The sequence below is a fragment of the Agelaius phoeniceus genome, chromosome 9 (genome assembly GCF_051311805.1).
Source record: "Agelaius phoeniceus isolate bAgePho1 chromosome 9, bAgePho1.hap1, whole genome shotgun sequence".
In the NCBI taxonomy this organism is placed as follows: Eukaryota; Metazoa; Chordata; class Aves; order Passeriformes; family Icteridae; genus Agelaius; species Agelaius phoeniceus.
In genome coordinates this window covers 20,239,165-20,266,769 of record NC_135273.1, presented here as the reverse complement: position 1 = coordinate 20,266,769, position 27,605 = coordinate 20,239,165, and the positions used below count along the sequence as shown (strand labels likewise).

Below are 27,605 nucleotides of genomic sequence, written 5' to 3'. Positions count from 1 at the left end.
ATAATGTATAGCAGGATTGTCTCCTCTTTAATGATGTCAGTTCTGCTTCCACAACTAGAGTAGCCTCTTTCTTGCAGACAGAAGTTTCTACCAGGAGGGAATTTCTGTGATTTCAGTGGCTGTTGCTGCCTTAGGCAGCAACCCATGACTGGAATTTCAGATGTATTTACAACTGGAATCAGCCCTGCTTTCTTAGATTGTTTAAATTACAGCCTTGTAAGCTTTTTATTCCTATTGAATGGTATAACAGGAAGATATGTTTACTGGTACTCTTGGATTTCGGGATACAGCCAGGATACCAACACTGAAAGCTTTGTGTTATGAATGACATACATAAATTTTATATGTCACTTCCTTGCATGTTTGGTTATGTTTTAATTAGAAATATAATTCTGCCTAGTAGATAATTAAGTAGAATTGCTAGGCAAAGTATTAGAATGCATGTTTAAAATGGTGTAAATTTGCAAGATATAATAACAAAAAGCAACAATATCTATTATGTAAGTAATTGGGAAATCAATTGATGTGCATTGCATCTTTACACTTTATGCAATTTCTACCTCTTTTGTAAAGTGCAGTGACATCACTTGCTTACTCAGCTCTTCTGTATCCTTTGCAGTAAGGAGAATTAGAATAGGAAAATTCAGAAGAACTTGAGTTAGGTGTTTTGATTTCAGACATTTGTGAGCCTTAATACTGAGTTTGCTCATTGCAGGTTTTGCAGCCAGTTTTTAAGTTGCAAAGCTGTTCATCTATCATAGGGGAAGCATATAAAAAGGAGAGGAGGTTGGTGGACTGGTAAATACTTAGGAAAGGAGTATGCACAATTTCTTTTGCTTCAATACTGTCTTTAGGTTTAGCTTATTCATTCAAATAGTAACTGTTGGTGGGCTGGTACTGTGGAAAAGATGATGACAGTTAACATTTCAGAGGAATGAGAACTGGGCCTGCATTAGTTTCTACTCAGTACTTATTGCATCAGCATCCATTCCAGCCTTCCCTGTCAAATTGTACATAGCTGTTCCCCAGGCATGGTGATGCATGTGTTGTAGTCAGGGTCAGCTGCTTTATATGGCACCACTCCTTTGCTGCTTGTGAGGGATGTCCACAAATGAGGCTTCCTCTGACAAGCAAGGGGTTGAAGATTTATTTCTTGTCTTTGCTACATAAGCAGGCAGAATTCTTTTTACTGTTTGAAAATTCAAATTAATTTGAAAAACTCAGTTCTGGACATGTTTTTTAGCTTTTCTTTTTTACTTGAATTCTGTTTGGAGACTTTCAATGCAGATATTTCAACAAAATTAACTTTGGCATCGTATCAGAAGTAGCCAGAATTGATGGGCACAGAGGCTTGGCTTGTCAGAAGATGTTAGTGTAGAACTCAGAATAAAATTTGGGTGTTCTGGCTGTTCCGGTGCTGTCACATTCCCAGTTCAGTGAGAAGAGGAACCAGATCTTGAACTGTCTGTCTTCTTACAGAAATAGTTCTAAAATCTGTTACATTCTACTGGGGTGGAAATTCTTGGAGGATATGTGAAGTAGCATAATGAAACATTACAATGAAATCTTTTGAGTTAGCAAATGTTTTTGGTAGTGTAACTTGTACAAGTACATATCTATACACAAGAGACAAAAATTGGATTTCATTACCGAGATCACCTTCACAGAACAGGCTTTCTCTGGACAGTAATCAGCAGTAATTATTTCTTGTTATGGGTCCTGACCATATAGAAAGGATGCAACTGAACTTGCAGCTAAAACCAACCATAAACAAGCATTGTAAATACAGACTGTACTAACTGTTCAAATTATGTTAAAAGAATTATTAAACTAAATATGTGTTTGTACTGAATTCCAGTGTGCATGTGAATAGAGCAGATGTGTTACATTCACATACTATCATGTATCAGACAGTGAACTAAATAGGAGAGAGTTCTTACTTCTTTCCAAGTTTAAAGGTAATATTAGGAGGCTGCATCAATGTGATTTTTTTTCTGTCAATATCTGTTGCATATATGAGGCAGTAGTACAAAGTCTGCAAGGAGATGTGCCTCTTATTATGAACATTTTCCTAAACACATTAATTTCTTGATCTTTGAGATGAAATAATTGTTATGGGAACTAGTAATCAATCTACTTCATGTAAAAGAAAAATCAGTTAGTATGTAATATCTGTTGCAAAATATACTGAATGCCAGCCCACTTCAAATTGTTATCTCATTGGTGATTTAGTTGTGATTAGTGATTAATATTAGTGTTCAAGATTAATATAATTTGTAACATTTTTACTACCTTCCAAACATTAACCCTTTAGCGTGCCTATAGTAAAAAAGCAAATAAGCAAACAAACAAATCCTTCTCCAAAATCCCACCAGTTGAAACCTGAATATTTGTCCTTGTAAATTACTTTATCTCATCAGGAAAAGATATGGTAAGATGTAAATTAGTGACTGACCAGTTTCGGTGTAAGTTTTCTTTTGTTATGTTGTCTGAGATTTCACTGAGAATATATATAGTTAATTCACTAGTGGTTTATACTAAGTTGTTTTGCTTCTCAGGGTAATTGGACTAGAAATGCATTAGTCGATTAATGCAGGTTAGCTGGTGGTCAGTATCCTGTTAAGTCGTGATAAATCAGTGTTTTAGCCTTTTCCTTCTGTCAGGGATAAAGCATGCATGTCAGGTATTTTTTCCCCTTCAAAAACATTTGGTTTTGCACTTTTAATGAAAAAAAGTTAGATATTTCCCAACAGCTAAGCATTCATTTGCTACATTCACCTACACAAATAGTATTTTTATTATTTTTGTTCTAATGTTAAACTTGTTAGACTTTGCTCTGCTGTTTTATAAAGTATTGCCATAAAATTATATAATGTGTCAGATTAATTTTGGATAATCTTAGGGGAACTAATTAGTTTTGTAGGTACTTTTGCATCCTAAGTATTTTTATTATTTTACAATTGTATTACACTATCTTACTTCTTTTAGTCTCTGATATTTTTGGGAAGATTAAACTTCAATGAAAGGAAGGGCCAGAAGGCTATGAGTATGCTTACTGTACACGAAAGATAATGAGCAGTTTTTGAGTTTTATGTAATCATTGTATAATTCTTGTGAAAAGGAAATAAACAGTTTGGGTACATGGTGAATAACCTACAATATGCTTAAGAAAACATAGGAATTAGTTATCTTTAACTCATGTATTTTAAACTTTTTTCTTCCTGTTCTTTGTTACTATGTTGAAATAATGTAATGAAATATTTACATTAATATAGTACATGCCACATGTACATGTACTATAATAAGGGTATTATTATGCAGTTTAATTTTGGGCAAGGACAGCAAGTTACTAACGTTTTAAAAGTAATAGTGCAACAATGTAGGAATGTACAAAAGGGTTGTTGGGTTTGTGTGCTGTGCTATCAACACTGTGAGAGCCATCGTATCTGCAGGATCATTTGTGTCAGGCTTAATCCTGTTTGTTTTTTTTTTTTTAATCTGCAATCTCTTTTTCAGTGTATATGCATGAATTTTGTGAACAAAGTACTGTGTGTGTGTCCCATCCAACCCAGCTCCGTCTGCCCGGCTGGCTGTAGAGACAGATTTCATAATGGACACAGAAACGACGCTAATATGCTGCAAACGATCTGGTAATTGTTCTCCCTTGCTGGTGTGATTGCTAAGTGGATTGCCGAGCTCTGGTTCTGTTCCTGTCTCAGTGCGGCTCTGCTGTGTTGGCATTGCACTAGGGGTGGCCACCCCAGTGGGAAGTGTCCCTTCCTTCTGCAGAGCCCCGTCCTGACCTTCCCAGGGGCTGCAGAGCCCGGGGCAGCCCTGGAGCATCGCTGCCCTCTGAGCTGCACTCACCGCAGTGCCCTCCCTGCAGCCACAGAGCCATGGCTCTTCATAGGCAGCACAGTTTTGTAAGATGGACTAGAAGTAAGAACTATGAAAATACCCTTAAGAGGAGTATAAATGAGCAGCAGTTAGCACAAGGAGGAAATACAACACATACTTTTTAGTATGCAAAACCTACTGCGGTAGGTTATTTATTAGGCTGGATCCTGATGACATGCGTCCTTTGACTGGTTAAGGAAAAAAAAAAGTGATGGAAGCTATCTCAGTACAGCTGGCTGCCCTTTGAGATGCTTTAACGCTTGAAAATGTAAAGAGGGTGGGTAAAGAGAGGAAAGGTCTATAATTTCCTGTATCCTGTCTTCCACATTTTGAACAAATTCTTGCAGAAAGCATAAGCCTCAGGGAGACAACAGGAACGTGAGGCACAAGTATGATGAATTTAGGAAGAGTAAATAGTCCTGCCAGTCTTAACAGTCCTTACAGTTACTTCTGTAACATGACAATAAGGCCAGCAAATTGACAGGAAAAGTGTGACTGTTAGTATTTTTCATGTTAGTGAGTTCTCTGGTAGAGTTCTCTTGCTATAATATTGCAAACAAGGGAAGAAATGTGACCTGAAAGAAACTCTTGTAGAGTAGGAGCAAGACTTGGTGGATGACTGTGCCTAGTAGGTGGTTACTAATGATCGTCTGTCAGAATGAAATGGTTGTATTGAATCCGGATCTGCCACGGTCTGTTGGGTCTGTACTCATTCTGCTTCATTTCAATCTTCTTGTTAATGACCTTGATGATAGAATAGAGAGTGTGCTTACAAAATTGATTCACTAAAAATGCCCCTAGAACTTGGAGGGAATATATATATATGACACAATTTTATGAACACCAAATTATTTTGAGAAATTTAAAAAAATCTTAGGAGATAAATAGTGACAGATTGAAGTTCTACACTTAACAGAAATCATGAATACACAATTAGACTGTAGGGAACAAGTAGTTAGATTATAATTCTCCAGAATTTCTGATGTAAAAGGCCAAATGTTATACGAGGAGGGATAAAAAGATACAGAACAATCTTTTTTTTTTTTTTTTTTTTTTTTTTTTTTTAATCTATGGGTAAGTCCTCTCTTGAAGTGTTGCATCTCACAAGGGCAAATGCCCTAAGGAAATAGAGTTCACCTGAGCAGAGTTTGGGAGAAGAGTAATCAAATAATTTGAGGTCTAGAAAATGAGGCCTAATTGGAAAGACTGAAATAATTTGAACTGGGGAGAGGAGTGAGTGTGCAAGTGCCAAAAAGAGAACCAGAAGGCATAATTTTGTGTGTATGTGGTAGGCAATTTCAGGAAGGTAGGAAGTTGTTTGGTATAAAGCCCATCTATGAGAAAAAAGGAAAGATGAGCGATCTTAAAATGTTACAAAAACCGTAGCTTAGGTCTCATCATGAACAAAGGACTGGCTGCTGAGACAGCTGACTGTTCTTTCTTCTCAAGAATTTTATTTAGCTGTTTTTTGAACAACATCGTTATTTTCATTGATGAACGGTACATATAGCCTTTTGGAATGTTACTGAGTAAAAAATTAACACTTTGTACGTGGATACAATTTACCCTGTGACAGTATCCACTTGACAAAATTGTGATGTAATCAGTCTCCATATTGACAGTCCTTTGAGTTCTAACAGCCTCTAACTCAGTAGCCTCATCTTTTTTTTGTTGGTATCTCACTATGCAAGTAAGAGTTGTACCACACAAGATTTTCAGCTCTTTTTTCCTTTTCAAGGGCCCTTAACAAGCCTGTCAGTAGTTAACTTTTATTTCTTTCTCATTTTCATAATGACTTCAGTTGTTTCTCCAGTACTCTGGGTACTGAACATATTATTAGGCTATGAAAACAAGGAGTGTACTGTTGGTGATTGTTTTGTTTATAAAATCTTTCTCAGTTTCCATTGTCTGTTTCTCCACTAAGAAATGAATACAGCTTCAGTTACCTGGGGGTGTAACATATGTTGTTAGTATACTTCGAGTCTGTATTTGCATTGTTATACCCTGGAATATGTGTCTTTAATCATTGCAGTTGGAAATTACCTTACTTAGCATTTTTAGTTTCTGTTTGCTCAGAGAGGTTTTGTGAGTCAAAGCCAACAGCCTGTGTACAGTGTAGCCAGCCAAACCTGAATTTTGCGCCTGAGAATGGAATTTGTCACAGCTCCAAGCAGTTTTTAATGGAGCTTCTTGTTAAATTAAATGTGAAGGAAATACCAGCATTTCAGTATTCCTTATCTCTAATAACTTATTAAAGCTCCATTCAATGCCTACTATTTCCCTTCCTTTCTCCCATGGGCAGTCTTTACACACAGTCTGGTATGGAAGCAGTAGGAGTTCAGCGTCCTGCAGGGAGACACTGGAGCTTTTAAGAGGTGGAGGTTTTTGCATGTTACACAAAGGATCAGGGTGACTTGAAAATATTTGTTTTGGTTTTGAGGTGATCATTTGAACCCCTCTCTCTCTCTCCTCTGCTACTATTTTGCTTCTCCATCACATAGAGAATTTGGGCTAAGTGCTGTAAATTCTCTTATTTTTACTGCATCACATACCTTGCCTTCCTAGGTTTGTGTTCATATTGTCTGCAAGAAAAGTTACTGTTGACATTGATTTTTTAAATATTGATAATAAGCTTTCAAATTTCCAGACAAATCTATGTGGAAAACTCACAAGTTGGTGCTTTTTCAACCTCTGGCCACATTTTAATGGTATTATTTTTAACCAACAGAGCCAGAAACTCTTGCTTTAAAGTAGAAAATGTAGAGTTAGTTGTATGAATCTAGTAGGTGATATCGATACTAGGAATAAATAGGAGGACCCTTACTGTAGTGGAATGCAAAGTAAGACAGTTATTGTCCATGAAGACTTAGTGATAAAATAATCTTTGAAAAATATGCCCCAAATACTAAGCCTCAGAGAGAATGCCAATAGCATCTGCCACTGGAACTGGAGGGTAAGACTGCTACGTAGGAGGAATGTGTAATAAAGAGATGCTGTAGTACGGAACTTGCAGGATGTTGCAGCCTCATCAACCAGCTCTAAGTACTGGGTGTAGGAGGCCAAACCAGCATTTGGTGGGATTCAAATGATGTACTTAAGAAGGCCTGGGGTTTAGGAGTGCTGTGATGCTGCTGAGCTGGGAGCTGAGCTGATGCCAGTGCCCGAGGTTAGGGCACTACAGCTGCTTTTCCCTTGCATGGTTGGAATGAAATTTACAGCAGCAAATGGCTGCTTATCAATGGATAATTTCATGTTGTATCTTATCTATTGTTTTTGAAAGCCATAGTAGATCAGAAAACTCATGGCTTTATTTTTTCCTAGACTTGGAATGTATATGCCTTAAATAATGTAGGTTTCTGGAACTGGAGTTCCTTGTTTAGCTGCATTTGCAAATCTACTGAGGAAGCACAGACCTGTCTTACCTACTGTTTATGTTGCATCATGTTGTAGTTTCTGTGCTTGACTTAATGAAGATAAGTAACTTTAGGCCAACAAAAATTACTTTGCTTTATTTGGTGGAGGAAGAATGCTGCTCATTGTGGAATGCTGGATTAGGCTATTGGATGTCTTAGTGCCTAGTATTTGTCTGTCTCTTTGTAGGATAACATTAAAAAGCATAATAGAAGCTTTATTTATAAGCATAAAGTGTGGTGTTATGAAGACTCTGTAGCAGAGTCAAACCCAAACCTGAAATTTAGTGAGACAGCTGCAGTCCCTTTCACTGTAAAGTGGATTTGAATTATCTTGTTGCAACAGAAGTAAATGAAATTCTTGTTACAGTAGAAACTTAGTAGCTAAATGGTCCTAAGTGACATCAATTTATTTAGAGGACTAAAAGTACTGTGAATTTATATAAGCTACTGAAATGTGGGCAAAAATCCAATGTTTATTTTATGTTCCATACGTAAAATAAAGTCCAGAAGTGATTTTGTCATGATTTCACTGTGCAAGACAGAACTGAGCTGTAATTTTACTTATTCAACTAAGTCTTGCTTATTCAACACTGTGAGTGGGATAGCTGTGTTGGATGGTAATATGTGTAAATATGTTGGTTTAATTTAATAGTTCTAGAGGAAGGCAACAGGAAGGCAACACAATAGTCTGGATAAGCAATAGCACTGCAAACATGTTGCAGACAATAGTCAATCTGTCAGCTGTGAAGAGCTGACTTCCAGGCTCCAACTGAAGTTGCACAGACATCTCTCTAAGGGTGGGAGCTCAGTGATCAAAAAGACACCAAACAGGATGGATAACAATCAAACAAGGGATTTTTTTTAATGTGACATTTTAAACTGATTAAAACTACTTTTATTTAGGGAAAAGTGTACTTAAGTGTATTTAAATTCCACATTTATTGTTATCAATAATTAAGTCTGTTCTGAATATACTTTAAAATAAAATGCCACTACGTGTTTGCCACTAAAATTTTAGCAAATGAGGTGCTGAACTGAAACTAGCACTAATGAACTGGAGGCCTAGCTTATGACAATAAGTAGAGTTTTTTAATTATAGTGTAGTATAACTGTTTTGATTGTTCCACACACTTTCTCACCTTAGAATGAAAGATAAAAAAGCAAAAAATTTTCACATTTAAATAATAGCCTAGGGAGTGCAGGGGATGAGGTGCCTTAGTTGTAGAAGCATTAAGCATTTACTTTTTTTTTTAAGCACCTAAATAAAATAAGATTGTATAACTTCTGTCCACATGCAATCTGAGATTAGTATGAAAGTGGAATTCTATTTTAGAAAACATGCCGTATCACATTCATCATTTTCTGGAAAATAGTCCGGATTATTTAGTATAGTAATCTTAGGCAACTAAGCTCACTAAAGCAGAAACACAGATTTTATAAGTACTCAGGGAAATGGGGGTGGAGGAAAGAAAGGAGTCTAAACATAAAATGTTTTTGGACATCTGGGTGCCTGCAAATGTCATGGGAAGGGGGAGCCGTAATCTCTTTAAGGGAAAACAAGAGTTGAATGGAATTGAAGTATCAGATTATGTATATATTTATGGTATTTCCTTATTAACAAAGCAAGAAGCAAAAGCTTATGTATGAGGTTATAATATATTTTGTTGAAGTACAATTCAGCCTGTTCCCATATGCACACCAGAATTGTCTCTCCTCTTTTCTGAATGCTGCACTTTCAATGGCCAGCACAGTTTTTGATGAGTGCTGGTGTAATTGATGATGGAACCCATACACAGAAACAAAGAAAAAGGGGAAATTTTGCAGATTCAAATAATTATTTAGAAACAGCTGTAGAAGGTTAAATAAAAGCTTTTTGATAGTAGTTGGAGGATGAGTGACACTGTGCTCTATTATTACTTCATCTTTGATATCTACAAGGAGGAACTATCCCTGGGAACATGCATGAGAATTAGGATAGTGTCATTTGTCCATTTTACAAATCAGGAATTGGAGCAGACAGAGATGAATTCATTTGCATGAAGTTGCCCTGAAAGTTGGAAGACATGATGGTTAATCCTGCTAGTCTGTCTAGACTGGTGGTTGATAACAGCAGTGAGAGAATTCAAAATGTGACTGCACCTTGAGATTCCCAGCAACCTCTTTGAGGTTTAGGTGACAGTGAAATATTTTCTGTAAGAATAGTATTTTTCTGTATGGATTAGATATTAATAGGATATAAATAGATGTGGGTAGATAGAAATAAGAAGGATGACAGTATAGAAACTGCCATTTTCTGTTCAAATTTGGGGTTTGAACTTTTAGTATTCGTATCTTCCATTTCATTATCGTCTCTTCCCCATTTCATGTTATTTGCCTGTCTTGAGTTGAAGTGATGCAGATACTGATTTAAAGGTCTTTTGTCCTCCAGCAAATTTCCTTAGTACAGAGGATCACTGAGCAGGGTAAGAGGACAATTGATTTTGATTAGGGAAGAGGATAGTGATAAGTCTGATTTGCCCCAATTGCGTTTTGAGTGTCTTGTTTGTTGATGATACAAACTAAGTGGTTATCAGTTTTGTACCATGTTACATCAGCTGGTTTCTTCTGGCAGAAATACAGCAGTTCTCGTTCTGTGTCTGATTGCGAACATGATGCTGGGAATGGTCAAGCTGTACTTTACCGATGGGCAGACTGATATTGTGGTTCTAGGATAAAAGAGGAAAGCTGTGGCCTTCCAAGTTCTTAGCAACTGTCGCAATTTGGATTCTTGGATAGGAAGAATCAGAGAGGCACATCCTACTATGGCCACGGCCGCCTCTTAAAAAGAGCTGTGGAAAGAACGGGAAAGGATTTGATGTGTGTTGCTAAAATCCACCAGGTGAGCGGTTTGGTCGCCCAAATGATTTCCATATTCGGCACCCTGGGAAGTTCTTTCCGGGGAGGAGGGCTGCGGGCGTGCGAGGGCAGGGCGCGGCTGAAGGGTGTCTCGGCGGTGCCGGGAGGTGGCGGAGAGGCGCTGGAAGCCGTGGGGCGGCCCGGCGTGCCCCGCGGGGGAAGCCGGCTCCTACAGGAGCGGGGCTGAGGCGCAGCGGCCCCTTTAAGGCGCGACCTGCCGGGGATCAGGTGCGCGGCCGGAGCGATGACGTAATGGGGCGGGGCCGCGGCTCCCGCTCGCGCTGCCCGCGCCGCGGGACGGGGCGGCGGCGGCTGCGCACGTGCGCGGGGCGGCGGAGAGCGCGCGGGGCCGCGCGGGCCGGAGCGGCGGGAGCGGGGCCGCTGAGGGAGCGGCGCCGCTGCAGCAGGTGTCGGCTCGGTCCGTGTGGGGCTGCCTGCCCTGTGAGCACGTGAAAGGTTTTCTCCTGCAGCAGGCTAGGTGGGAAAAATGTGCTGTGTGCAGCGTGTTTAATTATTTGCAAATTTAATTGGTGTTTTGGGGCTTTTTTTCTGTGATACAGCCATCCATCATGTTGTGTGTTTCATTTGTGTTTACTTGTTGAAACTGTTGCTTAGGCAGTAAGTGAACAGCAGATACTGCCTCAGTTGATTGTGTTTTCCATGATGATGAATTGTGCTGTGTACCTACTGTCCTTGATAGAAAGTGCTGCGCGAAATTTGACTCTTTATGCTTGGGTAAACTAAGGCAAATCCAAACACTAAGGTTTGGACTAGAGGAGGGATGTCAGATGTCTTCCTCCCTTGCCAATGGAAGATTATATCCCCCCTGTATGGAAAAGAGACTGGACCTTTTGCCAGCTAGGTGGGAATGTGTAAGCCCATGTGGAATTTACACTGCCTAAATACTTGTATGCACAGAAATTGTGTTTGCTGGTTCTGGAGAAGAAAGGAAGAAAGGCAAGGGATTGCTTGTAGCTTTTTTTGGGGCTTTTGTTTTTGTATTTTTTATTGGTTGGTTGGGTTTTTGGGTTTTTTTTCTTTGTAAGGTGAGGGGAGGCATTGAAACCTTTCTTTGAACATTTATTTAATCTTCATGATAAATAGACTTCTATATTTGTAGTTCTAATTTCTGGCTAATATGTTCACTTTTCACCAGATAAGTTAAAATTGACAGAAAAAAAAAAAAATCCCTGCTTAGGGAAATCATCATGTGAAGATAAAGTTGGCAGGAGGACCTCTGTAATTTTCTGGGTGGCAGAAGGATGTGACCAAGTAAAACATGGCTTTAGCAGGCTTGGTTCTTAAGACTAGAGAAAAGTCTCTTGGGCATTGTTATGCTAAAAATGTAGGCTAAGACTTTCCTTTGAAGTCCTGATTTGGAAATGCCCATGTTTACCACATCTAATTTTTTGCATTAGATTCCAAAGTCGATTTAGTCTCTTCTAATCTTGCAGAGCAGGGTTCTGGAGTAGGTCTTTGTTTAAATAAACAAAAATACTTGTATGGATGTATCTATATGTTCAGAGATGTGCTATTTTTATTTTTGAATCCACACCTCTGAAGCCATCATTCTGCAGGTTTCTTTTTTCTATTGTCTTGATAGCATTTCAGTCTAATCAGTATTCAATGGGTGATGTTTTTGCTCTCTAAATTTAGCTGCTGATGTTTATATACTACTTGGTATTCTGTATTGGTCTTTGTAGAGGGCATCCTGCATAGATAGATCAGCCCCAACGGCCTTTGTCCGGGAAAATGCATCATCCCAAATGACATATTAACAGTGGGTGTTTAAAGGGATGAATATGTTAATCTAGCATGCTTTAAGACCGGTGGAGTCTTTAGGTCTGTTCATGTATACTTGCTCTGTATCTTGTTAATGTATGTATACTTGTGCCTTACACCTCGGGGAGGGGAAAGGGAGTGAATGACACATTTTGCTAGTGTTTACTACTCCTTTTTCTTTTTTTTCTCCCATATTTATGCAGACAGTATGGGTGTTGTGTCAGAAACAGGTTTGTAGTCCAGTGGGATGTTCCAGCCATGGGACACCAGGCTAAGGTGAGCAAGTAGGTAATCCAGGGCATAGCAGGATTAGTCCACAGGGTGAAATCCAGTCAATTACTTTTCTACCTTAAAATCTCTTTAACTTTTAAGTATATTTTTTCATTACAGCACCTATTACTGTAACAGATGTGACTTTCCATAGGTTTTTGGCAAGTGGCTACTGTTTCCTCTGGATGTCATCACCTATTTCTTCCCCTTCTTGTTCATATTTAGCATCTGAAGCCAGTTAAATTTCACTGGCTGTGAAATAAACAATAGTCATCAGAAGATGTAATTGTATATACTGTTGAAAAAGTCACTGAAATGTAAGCATCTGCTTACATAAAATTATAAGAAATAATGGCTGTTCTAATGAAATTATTAGAAAATATTTCAGGGTGAAAAGAAAGCTGATTCAAGAATTGTTGTTACTTCCCCTCTTCTTTCTAATGGCACATTTTCATAGAGGACTTAGTTTTATGAATTGCAAATAAAAGTTTGTTTAAGATCCTAATTCCCCCATTGTGATTGGGAGGATTCCTGGAATCATGTGTGGCATTGACTTTTATTTTCAGCTCTTCAGTATTGTGGCATGGATTTAAATGCTCTTGGGAGTTCCATGCTATATATGTACATCCTGACTGCATATCAGTCTGCCAAGGTTCGGTCATAGGACAAAAATAAAACAGAACAGAAAATAATTAATGCAGAATGTGGAATTGTGGAAGAGAATATTTTATGAGTCTCATTACCTTCTCTATTACTATAGCTTTGTGATCTAGTTTTTTTCTGTTAAATGAAGTGATAAAAAAATCAAGTCAAACAGCCAAGCTTTGGGTTTCACAATGATGCAAGATATTTTCCAAGGTGAATCTTACACCTTCAACCTGTCATCTCCTTTTTATGTCAGATAAGAGGCTGAAAAGCGCTGGTTTTATTTGATGCAGGCAGGTGAAACCAACTTGCACAATTTCCTTTCTCAAGACTTCTTGCAAGCCTTTTGTCAAGTACCACATCTTAGCATTGCTAAGATTCAAGGTTTACAGGTTGTGTGCTGTAATTTAGGGTCACAAAGTTATCTAAGTTCTTGACTAGTGTAGGAAAAATGGATACAGATTTATCACTCCAGTTATGCTGGTTCTGTGCCATATGTGTGCTTTATGTAGGAAAAGTTGTTTCCTGATTCCTGACTTAATCAAACTATAAATTAATTCCTCAATGACGTGTGATCATATTTAAACCACAGGAAATTTCTTTTTCTACAGGAAAATTATTTCCTACCATGCCTCTTAGGGCATAAAACTCTGTGTATGTGTCTCTTTCCCAGCTGCAGAGGTGACAAGAGACTTGTCTTTGGCTTTCAACACAGCATGGCATCACAGTCACTCAAAGAATGTGCTCATGCTTTGACCAAGAAATTTAATTTAGTGCTTTGCTTGATTAACAGGCATCTATAACCTGGTGTCTTACTTGCAGTCAAGAAGACCTTTTGCCTTCTCTTTTTGATAGGGTATTTATAAAACATTCTTTGGCTTGGGTCCACTTACTGAGGTGGAAGTTACAAAAAGCAGGATGGATTAAATGCATTGCGCTGTGTTTGGCAGTCACTGGGAGTAAGTATGCAATAGAATTGCTTTTCTTATTTTTGTGGTGGTTTTGGGAGGGGAGTTGAAACAAGAAGTGCAGTTATTTGTGGTATTTGTGGTGTTACCTCTGTGGTAAAGAGTGGTATTTAGATTCTTGCTTGTCTTTGGTAACTTTTAAACCCTGACTTTTGTAGTCTTCGAGACTTCCCAGTGCTACAGGTAAAACTAGTTTGAGTCACTCTTAAGAGTTCCTAGATGTAGAAAGTCAAATTGCTAGCAGGATATGTTCATAGTAATGTGCTGAGGGTATTAGCACTTTGTTTTTTTCCCAGTATTTATTTTTTGTTTTTTGAGTCATCTGCCAAAAGAAAGACTAGTTTCGATGAGGAGCACTCTGCCTTCTAGCACATAAACATAAGAAATAAAATAGCTTTTATCAGTTAAGGGGAAAATATTGAGTGTATATACCAACTTTTTACTCTTAAGATTATAAATGAGCCAGATTCATTTGTCAAGTATAAGGTTGTAATGGAATTTTGACAATAGTACTCCTGATAGCGATGACTGGACATCACCTATGAAGGCATTGTTTCCACTTCGTTGCTCTCAAGCTTGTTTTTAAACTAGTTTAGATTTTATTTGAACAGATGTAGTCTAAACTAATTTAACTGGTTCTAGCACCCCAAGTTGCTCCACACAGAAAATGCTTGTGGAGGCTATGTAGGGAACACTGAGGAACAGATCTGACTTCAAACCACCCTGGCCTGTCTTTCCACCTGGCTGCTGTTTACCCTGAGCAGGTTGTTGTGTTGCCATGTTGAAGGGTTGCACAAGGATGAGAATGAGCAGTTGGGAGGCTGAAGGAAAGTGGGGGCATAAAAGCTCTGTCCTCACATTAGTCAATGTCTGAGTAGTCTTGAAAAATATTTCTGACTCTCTTTTGGTAGCTATTAAAACAGCTTGGTTTGGTTATTCTTTTATATGAGAAAAGGCAAAAAAAGATTTTTGTTCGTCTTGTAATTTACAAGCTATCTGAATAGCTCTGGGTTACCTGACTTTAATAAAAAAAAAGTAACTGGGATGGTAAGACAAAACAGAATGGATTTTTTTTTTAAATATGAGTCCATTTGATTCTAAGGCTAAGTTGATGAAGTAAAAGCAAGATTTTGCTGTGCCTCCCCACTCCCCAGACCTTATTTAAACAGTTGTCTTGCCATGTGGAAAAGGTCAGCTGAGTACAGCATATGTATTTGCCCAATATGTTTGAACACATTGCCCTAAAATTTGTTAAGACTGTTGTTAGATTTTTTGGGTTTTTTTTCCATCCTCTTGAAAATTGCACTGCTGATGTGGCAACATGAGCTTCTCTTTCTTAACCCAACTTCTTCACCCTCCTCATACCCCAAAAAAGAAATTATAGATGGTCACTGCTTTTTAGCCACAGAATTAACTTTTTTGACCTCAGAGATTTTCAGTGAACAGGGCAAACATCTGTTTTCAGACTTCTTAAAAGTCCAGGAGATGCATTCTCCAAGTTCAAAACTAGGATCCCAGAAGAATGTACTTAATAAATGAAAGAGGCTAGAAAAGGTTAACCAGGGGGATTAATTTGCACCAGTTGTTTTGAACTGATGTCTCCTGGAGTGCAGCTTCACTGTGGCTGCTTAAAGACAGGGCAGGGCAGGTGGCTGGGTCTGGAGTAGGTGCTCCTGCTCTCTCCCTGTTCAGCTCTTAGTTGAAGTGGCTCCTGGAAGTGGCTCACAGCTCAGTGCAGTTCTTGGAAGCAGTGGGAGCGTGAGGCTGGGGAAAGTACACAGAGTGACACAGTCTGCTGCTTCCCTCAGTGAAATGAAACTGTGCCTTCTGTCTGTGCTCCTGATTGCTGCTCAGCCTTCTGACTGCAGATGGAGGGGCAGCTTTGGTAGCTGGGTAGGAGGATCTAACTACAGGCCACTGTCAAGAAGCATTGTTCACTCGGCCTACTTTCCTGCTTTTGAGTGAGAAAGCTAATGAAAAAAAATAAAATTTCCATTGGTAGAGTCGTTTTTTGCCAACTGTTTTTTGCTGTCCTGTTTGTTATACGTCATTTTGCAAGCTTAACAGTGTTAGCATAAGGGGAGTGGAAGGGGCACGTGATGGTGAACAGATCACCCTGGTAGCAGCTGTCAGCTTGGCACAGCTGTATCATAAAACATACTGTAAGTTACCTGTGCTAGAAATTAGTGACTAGTACATCTGCTCGGTGTCTTGACTTTGGTGGCAAAGCTCACAAAGAAGCTGCTGTAATTACTGTTTCTCCGCCCTGTAGTGCTCTGTAATTTGCTGCTGGTCTATGTTGTGCCAGTTACAAGTGCATACTGCAGGACTACTCTTTATTCTGAATAACTGAAATTTTAAAAGTAGCCCACTTCATACTTTTATCTTCTGGTTATTTTTAACCTACATTATTTTCATGTCGCAATTTGTAATGTGGTCCTACACTGGTTGCCACCTGCAGAATAGAGCATCAGATGAGAATAGTAAGAAGTGATCTGTGGAAGTTTGGCAGGATCTTAGGCAGCAGCAACCAGCTGCTTTGTTGGCAGTCAAGAAACTTCATCTTTACCATGTAGCATTTATTCCTGACAAACTTCTCCATGTAGACAAACTTAGGGTATTTAAACTGTACTAAGTGTGCTGACATTTACAGCTCTATGAGTGGGAGTGCTGTGGTGGATAATTATGTGAAGGTGAAGGGAAGGGCTAGCATAGCCTTTGCTAGGTAGGAAGCTAAAAGATCTGCAAAAGCAGAAGGAAGCCAAAATCATGTGATTCTGCAGACATTTGGAAAATAACTCTTTTCAGTCTTAAGAGAATGGTTGTTTCAGCTCTGTCATCTCTACTTTGTTTCTTCAGGTTTTTTTTAACTTCTGTTTTTGTAGTTTTTCTTGGCCATCGCTCTTTGTCTTGCCAGCTGTGAAGGTATGCTGTTGGCATGCATGCTTCTAACAGATGGGGTTATTTGCAAATACATTTGCTTCAGATTGCTATGTCTGAACCAAAGCAAAAAAAGCAAGGAAGGCAGAGATTTCAGGCTTGTCTCTGTTGGTTTAGTTTGCCTGGTTTTCCTGCCTCATTGCTGAGGTAGCTGTGAGCATGGCTGTATAATTGCTACCATTGCTCTTCCAGTTGCCCTGAGGGCTGCAGTACTTGACCAGAACAGTTTGAGGGTTGCTGTGCTGTACTAATTTAGATGAAATGTTAGAAGAGTTGAAATGATTTCCCCCCTGCCCCTTTCTTCCTGTTCTGTGCAGAAGTGTGGTAATTGCTCTGAATTCTGTCATAGTTTGGTGGCAGTGAGTCAGATTCTTAGCTGGTATGTTTGGCAAAGTTTTCTTTTGTGAGTGCAGTAGCACTGTTGTTCTTCAGCTGGGGACCTGTCCCCCTGCTTCTGCTCAAGGCATGGAGCCCTGCTCACTGTTTGAACTGTCAGACCCTTATCAGCACAGAGTGAACTCTTACTTTCTGTCTAATGCAGAGGGATTTGTTTCAGTAGTAAAACACTTACTGTCCTTTGCTGCTGTATGATTCTAAAAAGTTTTAATTATAGGTGTGATGGAAGCAGAACTGATCTTGCTTTCAAGAGAGCATTTAGAAATAATTTTCATGCTTTCTTAATGCACTGAAGTATTGAAGAACTGGTTATTGTTTAGGCAGGTAGTCTCCACTATCCACATGCTGAGGGACTGTGCAAAATGATGTCAAAACAGGTGTTTGAAAACGTCCAATTGGATCCAATTGCTATTGGATCCATATTCCTTGCAGTTACTCAAGTATGTGTGGACACCTGAAGCACTTTATCAAAAAGCTGAAATCGAGTTCTAAAATTATGGAAACTAAGGCAGAAGCAAATAGGAATTTGGAAACATCAGTACCACAAAACTCTTGATGTTACTGATTTAGATGCTTTTGCCCTTTTGTGAGCATTGACCGGCATCACCTCATCAAGGGAGTCAGTGGAGTCATGGGGGATGCGTGTGGTCTTTGTGTCTGAGGAGGAAAGGCAAATGCTTTTGCTTTGGAAGGAGGAGGACTAAAGGAGTGTAGACACCAGTGTTTTCTCTGCAAGGGTGCTTACCAACCTTGGGTTGTTGTTTTGTGGAAATAATGCCACCATACTCTTGGTAAAATTCTACAGATATTTGAGAGTAAACATGCAGATCCAAGAAATAGGGTGAGACACCTGGAAGACTTGGTCACTCTTTCTGTGTTTGGCATATTGTTTTTGCCTGGCAAAAGTCTATGTTGGTGTTGCAAACTGTGTTTTTAAGTGATTTGGCTTCCTTGAAACAAGCTGTTTGAGGGAAGAGTGCTACAGAGTTAACATGCTGCTTTAACCACGCACAGCTGTGGAGGAGGTTTGGAGCCCAGCATGATTACTGAACATTGGACTGTTTTTTGTTCACAATTATGGCACTGTCATTGCACTTTAAAAAATTACTTTATTTGAAATTTGCTCACACTGAATCTTAAAAAAAAAGTTGTGTAGAAGCATCATGAGGTAAAACTGCTTAGAGTATTGTGCTTTTACTATATTTTTTCCTTTCTTGTTCTCCTATTTTTGTCCCTCCAAAAGTCTATCATTATGGAAAGACATAGTTAAAACTTGGCTCAGCCCCTTCTATCCTGCAAGACTAAATTGTTCTTAAGGCAAACCAATTTAATTGTATTCCAAATGCTTCCTTTTTTCATTGTTTGTTTCTGTTAGGTAAATGGTCCCAGTGGGGATAGTATCTTCAATTCCTTGTATGTCCAAAGCATTATTATGTTTCAATCTGATTCTGTTAGCAGTATATTGTGCTGGGGCAGCAAGACAATGGTGTGCATTGCTTTGGGGTTTTTTTTTGGTAACATAACCAAAGTTTTCTCTTCAGCTGTTTTGGTCTTGGATGTACAGTAAGTCTCCCTGTCTGTGCTCTAAACGTGACCGTGTTAGAAGAACAAATTGATGCTGAATGCAGATGGCAGCCCTGTCCTGGAGCTGTACTGTAGGAGTGTCTGGGAATAATTGTGTAGTAATGCTAATGCTGAAGTTATGGGAGGTTTTGGGGCTAGGAAGCCGTTTTTCTGAACAAATTTCTTTTTTCCGTGATCTGTATCACTGGCTCTGGGGATGGTTCCAGGAAGTGTCCTGCAATAATTGTTCTTTGAAAAACTGCTCTTAAGTTTGTATTGCAACTGCAGGGCTGTAAACTGAGAGACCAAAACTGAATCTATCTTTCGAGTCCTTTCCGTTTTTTCTGTTAAATGGTGACATGTTGCTCCTGGTTATCAAATTCTTCTACAAGAAAACAATCCTTGGCATTTAACTGCAGAGTCTGCAGGAACCTCTCCAGTTCACTTGTCACAATGAGGGGAGCCCTGCCTTGCACAGGCAGGCGGCTGCTGTAAAATGAAGTCATCCCTTGCAGCCCTATCTCCCTCTCCTCTGCCCCCAGTCTGGTCTCTTTTATAAAAGGGTTTAGAAAACCCTCCTCCTTGCCTGGCCCTGTGTCCGAGGGGAGTGAGCAGGGCTGGGCCTCTGGCCTTATCTCTATTGTCAGAGCTGCCTGCCTGGTAGGTGGCAGCGGGGGCAATGCTTTTCAAATGAGACTTTCCTGTGCTTAGGGAGGCCCTTGTTTTTTTGTTTTAACAGCTTCCTATTGTTTGAAACAGCAGGTTATCCCCTCCCATGCTATTCTAGCTCTTTCCTCCTCCCTTAAATAATTTTTTTGTGCAAGTATTAATCAGAGCAGTTACTCTCACAGTGAGTCCTCAGTTTTCCTAACTCACTCTGATCTCCAGCTTCTGTTGTGATACCAGTGTGGAGTCCACACAATAAATAGAAAGCAGCTTCTGAAGGTAGGTCTTTGTGATTTTTAATTCAGCATCACCACCACTGTGATGTGACTGTTTTGATTGAGTTCAGGTTGTCATAGGAATTCTCTCCTACATATGGTACCGAAAGATAGAAAATTCTGCTTTTCAATGTGGCTGACTTTTGTTTCTAAGATACAAAGAAAGAGTATTGCTTCACTTAGTTAATAGTTTGCTTTTCAGTGTTCCAGTCCTGCTAGCTAATGGTGTTTCATATGTGTACACTTTGTTTATGATGTTCTACCTCTGTGAAAGGTACTTTCTAAGACATAAGCTGCCTCTGGTCTACCATACCATAACTTTTTGTCTAATGGTATCCATGATAAATCTGAAGATAAAACCCATCAGAATCTCTTCTCACCATATCAATTGTTACAGCTGGAAAGGATGTTGGCAATTCATTTCCCATCCCACTTATTGTACAGTTTAAGAATTACTGAGTCAGAAGTGCTCCAGACTGCTTTTTTGATGAGTTAGATGTGGTTTTCCTTCCCTCTACTTGTTGGATCCTGTGTAAGAAAGTTGATAATGAAATGAGGTACTAAACATATGCAGAGCTTTTCTTTTATTGTAATGTGCTGATTTATAAAAGTCAACTTGCTTTATCTGTTTTCCTGATCCCCTACCTTCTATCGAGTGTCTTGTTTCCAAAAATAGTAATAGTTTTGTGATTGTTTGAAGTCTGTCACTACTGTTTCATACTTTTTGCAGTTCAGCTTAGCAAAAAGTATGTATTTGTTTAAATTTCTAGATTTGAAAAAAAAGAAACAAAAACCCTCACACTATTTTGATATATTTGGTGACACTAAGCAGAAGTTCTAATTCCCCAAAATTATAAGTCCAGTTCTAGACTTTGTCATCAGAGAGGGTGAAGGAGAGGGGAATAATCTATGTATCAGTTCCCATACTTGACATTCAGTATAATAAACATTCTGCCTGTTCTAATGCATTCCAGATTGTTTTGAAGGAATGACTTCTCAGGCAGCCTAAAGCAGACGAGAATTACAGGAACATTGATTATAATCTTGAGAGGCAGGATTCATCTGATTCGTACCTGGAAGGTGCAGTCCCAATGTCCTTGCCCTAACTATAACTTCTTGATAAGCTGATTCAGGTCACTAACCTAGTAGGAAATAAAGCAAACCCCCTCCTCCTCTCTTGCCATCTCTCCAAGTGTGCTAATTCTGTGAGCTGAATTTGCTTCTGTGAGCCTAAGTGTGAACTGCCTGCCCCAGAGCATTCATGGAGGGATAAGTGCCCTCTTCACACTACTCTGGTGGCCCCAAGATTTTGGCTTCATTTGGTTATTTAATAAGGTTCCTCTCAGAGGTTGTCTGAGATTATACATCCTCTTTCTTGAACAGTGTATTTCATGGGAGTTGGAGAAGCCGTAGGCTTTTTTATTACTATTATTATAACTGACAGTTCAGAAACCTCTTGGGGTGTTTTGATGGAGAAGTGTTGCAGTAGATATACAGAAGTTTGTGCTTTCTGAAGTTGTTAATTTATGATGTAGTAATGCCTATAGGTTATGACAGTGGTCTCAAGAATTTTAAGTATCTTAAAATCCCAAACAGGATGATTCCAGGTTTAAGAGTTCTCTGTTTAAGGCCAGAGAAAGATGACAAACAGCCTGAGGAGTGAAGGAAGCAGACTGTGGTGGCTGTCAGGTTGAACAATGGTTTTGGCACACCTGCTGCTTTGCTGCTGAGCTTCTCTGTGTGCTTGGCAGGAAAGGAGTGATTTGGAGGATAACCAGATAGGTTTGTAGATGTTTTTGGTATGTTTCCATCTTCTCTGAGGGAGAGAAAACAGAAGCACTTGCTTTATAATGTAACTAATGGTTGGTTAGACTGGAAGACTGGAACCATAAACTTTTGGGGCAGGATTTAATAATGCACTTAGAAATGTGGAAGTCAATATTTTGCTAAACTTGAGGACTCTTAGAAGGGAGTGCAGGGAAACTGATTTACCATGGGAAGGGGGAATAGTTGGATATAGTCAAAGCAATGTGTTAGAGAAATTTATGCTCATACTGCCCCTCTGAGTAGACATAAACATAATCAAGAAGAAAATTAAGAGAGCTGAAACAAATGCATTTGGAAGATGTTTTTTCAGTATGACAGTTTTTCAACTCCACCATGTTCCAACTGATATTATTCTCTTGATGCTTCTCCTAGAAGTTGATGCAGATGTAAGATGTGAGACCAGATTACAGTCATAATAATAGTCTTTTTAAGTGACTGAAAAAGCTGGAGAAATTTCCTTTTAGTCTAGCAAAGAAAATGCCTCTAATACTGTACCTTTTCGCTCAAGCTCAGAGCAGTTTAACTTCAAATGGAGTGAGCTCAGTTCTGATGGATGAGAAATGTAAGATTTTTCCAGATCATCCACTTACTTGCACGTGTGCACGCACACGTGTGCATGATTTATTTTATTTTCTTAATCACAGAGGAAGGATGCATAGACTCTTAATCTGGATAAAATATTCTTATTTTTTCCTGTTTCCCTTACAGGTGTGTGTATAAGGAAGTGTTGTATAAGACTTGTAATGCTGGTTAAGCAAGGGATAATAATTATAGTAACAGTGTGTCTGAATGCTTTTGTCTAGAGTTGAAGGAAAATTTTGTAAATTATTTCTCAAAAAAGTATTTATCTTGGTGTAATAACATAACTGAAAATACCGTTGTGGTGTGGTAACCCTTCTTGATAAGGATAGCTGTTAGAGATGTTGCTTTCCCAGAAGTCAGGTGATTGTTCCTTGAAGCCCAGTTATTCTAAGGGGAGAGGACTTTTAAACAGGACAGTGTTTGGTTTTGTCCTTTTATTGCCTTGCTGGTGCTCTGGATCTGAATTGTTTTCTGCCCCGAGTTGTTAATGCAACAGTTGCATCTCTTCAGCAGCTTCTTATGTTGCCAGCATATTGTCTGGGGAATTCTGGGGAAAACAAGTTCTATTGTACAGCCTTACAATGCTTGTAGATGTGAGCCTGGAGCAATGTCAGCTAGTCTGGCACTAACAGAATTTGGCAAGAGAAGGTGTGGGCAACATGTGACTGCTTTGCAACTGGAAGGTGAAGATTCCGTCCTGTGACCAGCTCTAGGGGGTCCCGGTGTAGTAGGGAGTGGTGGCTGTGTAACCTGTACAGGAGCCTGCAGGAAGAAGCAAGCCTTAGGGACCATTTTGGATTGCCGTGGCAGGATATGGAGTTCTCCACAGTTTTTGAGATGGATGTGCCTAACCCTTCTGCTGTGGTGAATTCCCAAAAGACTGAAAGTATTTTAACATCAGAAAAGCCATATTTTATTTAAATAGTAATAGAAATGTTACTTTTTTAAAAAGAAAAAATTAAAAAAAAATCTAGAGAATACAAAATGGAAATTGGCTTGTGTGCAAGTTTCCTGTTACCAACTATATCTTGCTTGCCCAGCCTGCAGTCACTGAGTGGTCCCAAATGTCTTACTGGAAATTTTGTGCTAAGACTAGCCATACCACACAATCCCTGGAGCTTTCATCTTTGAATAGCCTTGGTATCTCCCCAAGATGGCAGGATAGGACTCTGCCCCCAGGGGTGCTACGTGGCATAGCCACACTCTTAAAGTATGGCACCCGTAATTAAAAGCCAGAAACCAAATGCTTACATAAATGTTATCATCCTGAGACCCAGTTAGTTTCCCGTGTCCTACTGTGTGTGATGGAGTGGAAGAACCCCTAAAGCTGCTGTTGTCTCTTGCCTGAAACCTTTCCCCAAAGCTTCTCTGTGCTCCAATGCTGTTCCCCAAGGTACTTTGCTTAGGGAGTGGCACACATCATTGTAGGCTGGGCATTTTTTCTCTGTGCTGGAAGAAAAAAGATGAACCGAGTACACAGAATAGAAGACACGAGTTTAGGAAGCTGTGCTTTCTAAATTTCATGTGTTCTGTGCTGGACTAAGCCAGAAGCTGCTTAATCCTTTGTGCTTAACATTGCCGCACTCCTGGGAGTCCCTATTTAAAGGGTATGTGTGTTGTGTTTAGTTTCACATGTGATTTCAGCCAGTGCAAGATCAGATTTCAGAGAGCAACAGAAGTAGCTGCTAATTTTTTTGTAGAGCTCAAACCCACAGAAGCATTGAAAAAGTTGAATTACTGCTGAAAGGAATTAAACTGAATCTCTAAAGTAAAAGCATACTTTTTTTGTTTGTTTGTTTGTTTTTTACAATGCAGGTTGAAATCTTACTGTCTGATGTTAAGCTAGACTGCAGTTTTCTCTAGATACTTTTTCAGTGTTGAAACTAGTAGCTTTGACATTTGTTGTTGGCTGGGTACTTTGCAGTCCTGTCAGAACAGGCCTCCTTTTTGTGTATGAAAGCATGTGTACATATCCTTAAATTTGCTCCTTGTCAGTCTGTTTTAAAATAACAACAGGATGAAGTTTCATTAGAGGTGTTTTCCTTTCCACATGTACTAGTTGGTTAAATGTATTACAACTTTCCTGGGCACCTTCAGAATAGTTTTAATTATATCTTTAACAGGTTTCTTCAGTTGCTAAGAAAAGAGCTCTTGTGACCTATCTCTTTATGGTCTTTTTCTGCCAATGAGCAACCCACAAATAATCTGGAAAGGCCCCTTTCAGGGTACATAACTTCCTCTTGAGTGCTTCCTGGGACTTGGGTTTTTTTTCTGGCTGGGAGATGTTTTGGGTTTTTTTGAGAGGTAAGGGGATTTGGGTTTTTTGTTTAGATGAGTTTGGGGTTTTTTGGTGGGTTTTTCGTAGGGAGCTTCTGGTGCCACTCAGTTGGGTCATTTTATTGCCAGGCAGAGAAAAAAAAAATCAAAGCTGTTGACATCATTCTTCTTTTTCTTACCCCAACACCCAACTGATCTGTTCAGTTTGTATTATACTGCATTTGCACAGCTTCTGCTTCTGTGACCCATTAGGACAGAGCCTGCTTGTGCTTAACAAGAGTCTCTTTCATGCTTTGTGGATCTCTCCAGGCCACAGCAGGACACAAAATAATCCCTTTTGCATTTGGTAGTTTCACAGTACTTTTCTGGTGAAGATAAAATAACCTTTCTGAATGAAAACAATAGCATCATCTCCATCAGCCTGGTTTTGATAGAAGGAAATTGTGTTATTGTTTCTGCATCTTATAAAATGAACAACAGTTTGTTTGGGTTTTTCTTCCCCAGCACATTACTTATGGATTTTAATATTTTAAAATCTTGGAAAGGGTTTTAAAAGTTTTTTAAGTCAGTATGTAATTAGTTTCTTACAGTAATGTCTGTTAAGACTTAGACAACCAGTTTTTTTAAATCATAACTTAAAAATTTGTCTTTGTATTTTGAATCCAGTGAGGGCAGATTTTTGTGAAGTTCATATGCAATCTCATGGCTTCACCTTATTATTAGTTCTAACATAAAATATACATATTTCAGAAAACATGTTTGTACAACAATCTGCACATATGAAGCTTTCATTTTTGTATACTAGGCATATATTATGTAATGTTTGACAAAGAAAGAATTCTTTGTCTGTTTTAGCCATCTACTCCAGCTTTCCCATTGTGAGATCTGTTAAACTTGACTTTAAGGCTTTTTTTTACTATCTTTCAGAAGATGTTTTATACCAGAAGAATTCAAGCAATTTATCTATTTGTAAGGGGCTTCTCAATGAAAGTAAAAATTCGAGTAATGGAGATAGCTGAACATCCTGTTGTACAAGAGTTCCTTTCCTGTGTTTGTAGGAACCATTTCATGACTTTGCCTATGTTTGATGTTTAGCTCTGAGTTCAGGATTGTTGTGCATGAAGTTGTTATTATCCTCTTTTTTCAAAACTCACAGAGACCTGTGGAATGGCTCTTTAGTTTTTAAGGTCTGTGGTGGACTGAGTCTGCAGCTGGGCAGAAGCACAGTGCGTCCATGGCTGTTGGATCAGCCAGCGATGGACTGGTTGGCCAGGTCTAGTCTTGGGCTGCAGGACCCACAGGGAGGCCATGGCAGCATAATCCAAACACTTTATTTGCTGCTTTGGGTTGAAAAGTCTTGAGGTATGGTCATGTCTATTTGCTTTATATTCAGGAAAGGATAGGACCCAGCTCATCAGCTTGCAGAGACAGTCTTTTCCTCTGATTTCCCTCAATGCATTGGTCAGATGTTTTCTTCTGCTGGCCTCCTATTGGTACAGTTCCACTACCCTTGCTTGTCTGTTCCAGGTTGTTGGTGAGGTGTTTGGTGCCATTGCATATTTTCCCCAACCTGTTTGTTTTACTCTTCCATATGCTGTTAAGTGCTGTTGGATATGGGATGTTCTGATTAAGTAAGCTTTTTCTTGTGGTGTGTGCAAATGTTTTTCCTACTCAGGTTCTGAAGTCTTCAGTGAGTTTCACAGCAAATGCTTCTCTATACAGAGCCAAATGAAGCAAAAATGAGTTTCCCTGTTCTTATTAGTTATACTTATTCTTCTAAAACTACATAGTAATGATCTTAAACTCAGCTTATGCATGTGTGTGCACACTCGTGATTCTGCTGAAATGTTATTTATAGCTATACAGCACAGATGATTGCTTAAAAAAGAAGAATAATCAGCATGTTGTGCATGCTGAGAGCATTTGCTTTATAGCTTTATGTGAAGTATGAATCTATATAATGTTCTGCAGTGCAGCAGTGCTTCTTCTGCTTGTCAGTTCTAGTAAAACAGGAGAAAAATGATCTAAGCATTTAATACTGGGACCCAGCAAAGGCACTATAAACTGCTGCTCACTCTGCCTTTACTCTGTTTTTGTGAGTTCCCCTATACTGCTTTACTTTTGCACCTTGGTGTGTTATTAGTCTGTCAAGAACCTGAGAGTTACAATCTGTCTTGGTACATGATAATGGTGGTGTAGATAAAACACAAAATACAATGAACTAATACTTTCATCTAGAACTATTATTTTAATACCAAATACTGTCCTGAGCAAAGAAGGAGGGAATAAATGCTTTTATGCTATTAACAAATGCATTATCTGGCCCCAGCTGTTCATCACAAGGGAGGTGGGAATTGTCTGCTCACCTCTGTGGAAGTTTTCACTAGCCAGTGTTATCAAAAGGTCCATTATGTGCATATGTTGAGGAAACTGATTTCTGCTCTGGATGTCATCTTTCCCCTTGAGCACTACCAGGAGAGAACAGTGCATTGCAGTATTTGACTTTGAGATTCTTAGCACATCAGCAGAAAGACCTGTTTTTCCACCCAAACACTGTCCATCTGTTTGATCAGTTTGTTGCTACTCTCAATGTGTTGCTGCCTTTGCTTAATCTTTGTTGTGTTTCCTTTGAAATCAAAAGTACTAATGGAGCCAGACTTCTTCTGTTTGCCTGTTTTCCTGCAAAATCTGTTTCTTGTGTAGTTGTTATTCTGTATGGATATGTGTGTATTTCCACATTCAAACATATCAGAAATCATTGGTTTATAATAGAGTTTAATAGAACAGAGGGGTTTGTGGTGCTGTAATGTGAACAGTGTATGATTAGGAGTTGATTGCTACTGACTTCTGCTTTAAGCAAAAAAAGGTGTGAAGACTGACAGAACTCACAGTTACAACAAAGTAGCAGTTACAGATGAGGAAGAATTTTTCTGTTCAGCAGTGAAAATCTGCAAGGCCAGGAAAAGAATGGCAGCAGGATTTTAGGATTTAAAGAGTTACCAGTCATTAAGCCATATGTTGTTGAATACTGCTGACTGCTTCTGAAATCTTTTAGGGCTCTTAAGTCATTGTTGGACTGGAATTCACAAGCCAGAGTGCAAATCCCTTGGTTTTTTGGACCAGTGCTGTTATCAGTGGAAGAGAGATGAGATCGTTTGTTAATAAGATGCCATATGAAAATGGACCCTGAAAGCTTTTGGCAATAGCTG

The 27,605-nt window shown here is 39.1% G+C and overlaps 1 protein-coding gene across 7 annotated transcripts in view; it reads left to right on the top strand.

The window, feature by feature from the left end:
• Positions 1-27,605, top strand: part of USP54 (ubiquitin specific peptidase 54) — a 92,030-nt gene that overhangs the window by 11,131 nt on the left and 53,294 nt on the right. For 2 of the 7 annotated variants that reach the window (XR_013183473.1, XM_077183212.1), the window contains exon 1: positions 10,477-10,683. The exons of 1 other annotated variant lie outside the window; for it this stretch is intronic. The gene's annotated coding sequence lies outside the window, so the exon portion shown is untranslated. Of the gene's footprint in view, positions 1-10,475; positions 10,684-27,605 lie in introns of those variants that run through there. 4 more of the 7 variants (XR_013183472.1, XM_077183209.1, XM_077183211.1 and 1 more) reach the window with 3 other exon arrangements.